This window comes from Lampris incognitus, chromosome 10, assembly GCF_029633865.1.
Source record: "Lampris incognitus isolate fLamInc1 chromosome 10, fLamInc1.hap2, whole genome shotgun sequence".
In the NCBI taxonomy this organism is placed as follows: Eukaryota; Metazoa; Chordata; class Actinopteri; order Lampriformes; family Lampridae; genus Lampris; species Lampris incognitus.
The window spans coordinates 3,559,599-3,567,098 of record NC_079220.1 but is presented as its reverse complement, the minus strand read 5'-3'; the positions used below and the strand labels follow the sequence as shown (position 1 = coordinate 3,567,098).

Below are 7,500 nucleotides of genomic sequence, written 5' to 3'. Positions count from 1 at the left end.
AGTATCATTGACTGTGTGCAGACATTAGGGCCACGCAGCATTGCATGTTATGTTGGTTTTTACTTGGGGTGTCCCAGTAAGTAATATAATGTGGTTTTTGTTGAGTTATACTTTGATGGACTCTGATGTTCTGGTCCTGAGGCTGTGACGTGCTAGTGTTTGTTAGTGAACTGAGCGTCAGGACCAGTTGAGTGAGGGGACTGGTTTTGCTCTCTCCCCCCCCCCCCCTCTCTCTCACTCTCTCGCTATCTTTTGTTCTCTCTGTCTCTCCCCCCCCCTCTCGCTCTCCCTCAGTCTCGCACTCTCCCTCTCTCTCTCTTTATTTCTCTCGCGCTCTCCCTCAGTCTCTCTCCCTCTCACTGTCACTCTCTCTCTCGCCACTTTCTCTTTTATTTTATCTCGCTCGCCCACCCGCACTCCACCCTCTCTTGTCGCATCGGCAACTAACTGCCTGCTGTCAGTATCCTTATCTAATACCTCACACTTCCTCTCCCAGCGACACACCACAGGCGCTGGACTACGGCGGGGGGGGGGGGGGCAGAGAGAGAGAGAGACAGAGAGAGAGACAGAGACAGAGAGAGGGGACAGAGAGAGACAGAGAGAGAGGAGAGAGTAGAGAGTGCAAGAGAGACAGAGAGAGACAGAGAGAGAGGAGAGAGGAGAGAGTGCAAGAGAGACAGAGAGAGACAGAGAGAGACAGAGAGAGAGAGAGAGAGAGAGAGAGAGAGAGAGAGAGAGAGAGAGAGAGAGAGAGACTGGGGGAGAGAGCAGAGAGAGAACGAGAGACAGAGACAGAGAGAGGGACAGAGAGAGAGAGAGAGAGACAGAGAGAGAGAGAGAGAGAGACTGAGGGAGAGAGCAGAGAGAGAACGAGAGACAGAGACAGAGACAGAGACAGAGAGAGGGACAGAGAGAGACAGAGAGAGGAGAGAGAGAGAGAGAGAGACTGAGGGAGAGCAGAGAGAGAACGAGAGACAGAAACAGAGAGAGGGACAGAGAGAGGGACAGAGAGAGAGGAGAGAGGAGAGAGTGCAAGAGAGACAGAGAGAGAGAGAAGAGAGAGAGAGACGAGACAACAGAGAGGAGAGTGCGAGAGAGAGGAGAGAGACAGACGGACAGAGAGAGAGAGACAAGATTGAGAGACAGATAGAGACGAGAGACAAAAAGAGACAGAGAGAGAGACAGGGAGAGAGCGATAAGAGAAAGAGAGACAGAGAGATATAGATAAGAATTGTGTTTCATCCTTGTGCAGGGGCCATGCTAATCGTCTCTGTATCTTCCAATTTTAGTATATGTATGTATAGAGACAGAGAGAGAGGAGACAGAGACAGGGAGCGAGAGACAGGAGAGAGGAGGGGAGTGTGAGAGACAGACAGACAGACAGACAGAGATGGAGAGAGAGAGAGCGAGCAAGAGAGAGAGACAGAGAGAGAGGAGAAAGCGTGAAAGAGAGGAAGACAGACAGAGACGGAGTGACGAAGAGAGAGCGAGAGACCGGGGGCAAGACTTTGGCTTTTAAAATAACTTTTATTTACATCACAGTATAAAAATCCTCCATTCCCATCGTGTCAACATTAAACTGGTAAGCTAGAAAAACGAAATCTCAGGCAGGCAGAGAGAGAGAGAGAGAGGGAGAGGGAGGGAGAGAGAGAGAGAGAGAGAGAGAGGGAGAGAGGGAGAGAGAGAGAGAGGGAGAGAGGGAGAGAGGGAGAGAGAGGGAGGGAGAGAGAGAGAGGGGAGAGAGAGAGAGAGAGAGAGAGAGAGAGGGGGAGTGAGAGAGGGAGAGAGGGAGAGAGAGAGAGAGGGAGAGAGAGAGAGAGAGAGAGAGAGAGAGAGAGAGAGAGAGAGAGAGAGAGAGCTAGAGAGAGAGAGAGGGAGAGGGAGAGGGAGAGAGAGAGAGGGAGAGGGAGAGAGAGAGAGAGAGAGAGAGAGAGGGAGAGAGAGAGGGAGGGAGAGAGAGAGAGAGAGAGAGAGAGAGAGAGAGAGAGAGAGGGAGAGAGAGGGAGAGAGAGGGAGAGAGAGAGAGCTAGAGAGAGAGGGAGGGAGAGAGAGAGAGAGAGAGAGAGAGAGAGAGAGGGAGGGGGAGAGAGAGAGAGGGGGGGTGGGGAGAGAGAGAGAGAGAGAGGGAGAGTAATTGGGATGTGAAGATGGAGAAGCCCCGGAGGAGCAGGGTAAGGCAGGTGCGAGGTGAGCAGCTTGACTCAGAACACATGTGGAAGTGTTTACGTCCTCCACGGGGCGTGCGCACGAGGCCTGCGTCCAAAGCCATTTAGTGCTGTGACGTCAACAGCCTCTTCCTCGGACAGCACGTTCCGGAGTCTGAAGACGCGGACAGACACGGAGCCGATCCGCCACGCGGGGACCTCGAGCCCATCCAGGAACAACAATTAAGACCATGAAATGGGTTTGAGAGGGGTGACTAGACCAAGCTAGGTCTAGTCAGAAAGGCACGAACTGAGGAAGCCTCTTGGATGAGAGGCGAAACGTCTTCACGGCTATATACCAAGTCCAGTTGCACTTGATTCAACTCCTTTGGATAACCATGACCTGGATGAATGAGAACATTCACAGACATCTTTGTGAAAGATCTAGTTTGTAAAAGATCTAGTTTGTAAAAGATCTAGTTTGTAAAAGATCTAGTTTGTGAAAGATCTAGTTTGTGAAAGATCTAGTTTGTAAAAGATCTAGTTGTGAAAGATCTAGTTTGTGAAAGATCTAGTTTGTAAAAGATCTAGTTTGTGAAAGATCTAGTTTGTAAAAGATCTAGTTTGTGAAAGATCTAGTTTGTGAAAGATCTAGTTTGTAAAAGATCTAGTTGTGAAAGATCTAGTTTGTGAAAGATCTAGTTTGTAAAAGATCTAGTTTGTAAAAGATCTAGTTTGTGAAAGATCTAGTTTGTAAAAGATCTAGTTTGTAAAAGATCTAGTTTGTGAAAGATCTAGTTTGTAAAAGATCTACTTTGTGAAAGATCTAGATAAGACGAGATACATCTGGTGACTCCCAGACCAGCGGCACTAGACAAGGTAAATGATTAAAAAAAGAGAGATAAAAATTAAGGACAAAGAACATTTAGTATAAACAAGTGAGGTAGTAAAAAATGATAATGACTCAATAAAAGATAGCAGCGGCTTTTACAGCTCAAAATAGTGCGTGGAGTTATTGCACACAGATGTCCATATTGCAGCGGCTTTAGTAGCAGTTAGTCCTCAGCAGCTATAGGCAGGTGTGGCCGCTGGAGGCTACAGTTCTGTGGAAGAAGCCTTTCCTCAGCCTGTTAGTCCGGGTTTTTGACGGTGCGGCATCTTTTCCCCTGTAGTTTGTGAAAGATTCAGTTTGTGAAACGCCGAACGAAATCTTGCAGACGCGCCCACATGCCCACAGCAAATGAGGAGGAGAGCTGTGGGAAATCTGCTTTCCTTCCTTCCTGCTCGGTTCTGCAAAGGCAGAGCCGAGGAATAATGTGATGCATGAATATTTCACCTGTCTGCAGGCGGCACAAAGACCACGCTCCGCAAGAGCCCAGCGAAGATAAGACGCCTTGTCAAGTTGTTCCCCCCGCCTCCCCTCGCCTTCCTTATTCAACAGTTTACCCTCTCCCCCCCCTCCCCATCATTTCTCACCTCGCTGTCAGGAGGTGTGTCGAAGATCACCTTGCATATATTCTGTATAAACAATTCACCTCCACCGGTTTGGAAAAAAACATGTCGAAGTTTTGTTCCTGGGACGCGTGAAACTGGAACAGGAATCGGGATCAGGAATCAAAGACACTTCATTTGTCGTTTCCCCCAAGCCCACAGCAGTGCAACACTAAGACAAAAACACATATCCAAAGACTACAAGAACACACATATCCAATCTAACACACACATCCAAACTAAAACAATAAATTTAAAAAAAATCACTGTCCAAGGGAACGAACACCAGCCAAGATGACTGTCGGAACTGCCGGTCTGCATGGACTAGCAGCTGCCCCCCTTCCGCGTCCTGTCAGACCACCCTCGGTGTATAGAACTCTTCGGGCGCCAGCTCCAGGCAGGGCCGTGGTCCCTGGGCCCACAGGACGCAGCAGACCAAGCTCTCCCAGCCATCAAACGGAGACACAAACTTAGACGCAGACGCGGACAAAGACGCTGCATGGACGGTGTTGGGTGAGGCCGCCGCAAACGCGAATTCGTGCCGCCATACACGAACCTCTTAAAGTTACACACACACACACACACACACACACACACACGCCCATTCACAAAGACACCCTTCTAAACACACGCAGACAGACCCACACCATCACACATGCGTGCAGCAGACACACTGAGATGATCAATCACAAGAAACAACATATGCAAATAAGATGCACGTGCCAATTCTCTCTCACAGACACACTGTATGCATGGTGACGACAAAGCGGGGTGTGTAGCGCTCTGTATGGTTGTCAGGCGTCGTCCTGGAGTGGATGTCTGCAGATAATGACATGATGAACAGAGCTGCAGAGGCAGAGGAGGGATTTGTGCCAGCTGAGCGAGTCCTCCTCCGGAAGACAACAAACCCTCTCTGGCAGGACGGAGGGAGACGCATTACAACCGCCGCCTGTCACGCACGCCCGGCTACCTGAGCAGCCCGCCTCGCTCGTGTCAGCGGGACCGCGTGACGCGTGGTTCAACACTGAGCTACAGTAATGGGAACATAACAAGAACGCTGAGCTATAGTAACGGATACATTATAACAACACTGAGCTATAGTAATGGATACATTATAACAACACTGAGCTACAGTAACGGATACATTACAACAACACTGAAGTACAGTAACGGATACATTATAACAACACTGAGCTATAGTAACGGATACATTATAACAACACTGAGCTATAGTAACGGATACATTATAACAACACTGAGCTACAGTAACGGATACATTATAACAACACTGAGCTATAGTAACGGATACATTATAACAACACTGAGCTACAGTAATGGAAACATAACAAGAACACTGAGCTATAGTAACGGATACATTATAACAACACTGAGTTATAGTAACGGATACATTATAACAACACTGAGCTAAAGTAACGGATACATTACAGCACTGAGATACAGTAATGAATACATTACAACACTGAGCTACAGTAACGGATACATTATAACAACACTGAGCTACAGTAACGGATACATTATAACAACACTGAGCTATAGTAACGGATACATTATAACAACACTGAGCTACAGTAACGGATACATTATAACAACACTGAGCTATAGTAACGGATACATTATAACAACACTGAGCTACAGTAACGGATACATTATAACAACACTGAAGTACAGTAATGAATACATTACAACACTGAGCTACAGTAACGGATACATTATAACAACACTGAAGTACAGTAACGGACACATTACAACAACACTGAGATACAGTAACGGATACATTATAACAACACTGAGCTATAGTAACGGATACATTATAACAACACTGAGCTATAGTAACGGATACATTACAACAACACTGAAGTACAGTAACGGACACATTACAACAACACTGAGATACAGTGACGGATACATTAACAACAACACTGGGCTACAGTAATGGAAACATAACAAGAACACTGAGCTATAACAACGGCTACATTAACAACAACACTGAGCTACAGTAACGGACACATTACAACAACACTGAGATACAGTGACGGATACATTAACAACAACACTGAGCTACAGTAACGGATACATTAACAATAACAACACAACCCCGACCCATACTGCATGACCAGGAGATGCAATCGATGACATGGAAAATGTATACGTGCACACACACACACACACACGCGCGCGCGCGCGCAAACACAGCTGTGATGTTGTAGCTGAGATGTTTCAGAAGACTGTCCTCCACCAAAAAACGACCCCATAGGTGGTTTGTACAAGCAGCTTATTACGACCTATAGTTACGTTTTAAGCTACTTCCTCGCGGTCCTCCATAATTATAACACTGTAGCGAATTCGGGGGGGGGCAGTCCGAGAGATCGTCACCACAGCCGGGACGCGAACCCGAGTCTCCCACTCCGCAAGCGACAACGTTAACCAGTCGACTAAAGGTTCCGACCCATTATTTAAGGCCCAACGTGTCTGTAGTGATATAACGCCATGTATATCCACTGGAACTACACTAGGTGTTATGTACTACCCGGACTGTTATTATGGTTACACCACTACCATGTATGGTTATTACGTTAGCCTACTGAGCCACGATTAAACCTGAGTTCTATTACCCCGGTGTGGTCATTGATCACACCGGGTCATTGATCACCTTCTAACTTTTAGCTAACGTTAAGTTAGCTCTTATGACGTCATTCATAGGTAAACATACTGCCAATAGCACACTTAGTTACTATACTAGACGGCGAAACAACACAAAAACGCACTGACTACATATTCTATTGTTCTCACGTTGTTTTAAAAACCCACAATGCACAGAGGCGAAAAGTATCTGTGCCATATGTCCTGCCACCGGTAGGGGGAGAGAGAGAAATGCTCCTGTGGGTCGTATTAGAGGACAAACGACCTATGTGGTCGTATGGGTTGGAGGACTTGTTGCGTTTCAGGCTGAGCAGGAAGTTCATCCATCACGTGTGTTCTCGGGGCTCTACTGTGTGCGGAATAAAACTCAGCAAATCGGACCCGGTGCAATTTTCTCTCAACATCTGGAAGAGGAAGCGAGGAGCTCGATGACATGTCGCTTTAAAACATCTGGAAGAGGAAGGAGGAGCCCGATGACTTGTCGCTTTAACATATCTGGAAGAGGAAGCAAGGCGCTCGATGACATGTTGCTTGAAAACATCTGGAAGGAGAAGCGAGAGCTCGATGACTTGTCGCTTTAAAACATCTGGAAGAGGAAGTGAGGAGCTCGATGACATGTTGCTTTAAAACATCTGGAAGAGAAAGCCAGGAGATCGATGACTTGTTGCTTTAAAACATCGGAAGAGGAAGCCAGGAGTTTGATGACTTGTTACTTTAAAACATCTGGAAGAGGAAGCAAGGAGCTCGATGACATGTCGCTCTAAAACATCTGGAAGAGGAAGCCAGGAGCGCGATGACTTGTCGCTTTAAAACATCTGAAAGAGGAGCAAGGAGCGCGATGACTTGTCGCTCTCTAAAACATTTAGAAGTGGAAGTAAGAAGCTTGATGACTTGTTGCTTTAAAACATCTGGAAGAGGAAGCCAGGAACTCGATGACTTGTCGCTTTAAAACAGTTGGAAGAGGAAGCAAGGAGCTCGGTGACTTGTCGCTTGAAAACATCTTGAAGAGGAAGCAAGCTCGATCACAAGTTGCTTTAAAACATCTGAAGAGGAAGCAAGGAGCCCGGTGATATGTCGCTTTAAAAGAGCTGGAAGAGGAAGTAAGGACTTCGATGACTTGTTGCTTGAAAACATCTTGAAGAGGAAGCAATGAGCTCGATGACATGTCGCTCTAAAACATCTGGAAGAGGAGCAGAGAGCGCGC

At 46.9% G+C, this 7,500-nt stretch overlaps 1 protein-coding gene and 1 non-coding gene across 2 annotated transcripts in view; both read right to left on the bottom strand.

The window, feature by feature from the left end:
• The window catches only part of pde4a (phosphodiesterase 4A, cAMP-specific), a 90,323-nt gene that overhangs the window by 52,636 nt on the left and 30,187 nt on the right, over positions 1 to 7,500 (bottom strand). The gene's annotated exons all lie outside the window — the stretch shown is intronic.
• On the bottom strand, positions 1,207 to 1,308 carry LOC130120232 (U6 spliceosomal RNA). Its single transcript, XR_008810936.1, has one exon. It is a non-coding gene; the product is annotated as a U6 spliceosomal RNA (small nuclear RNA).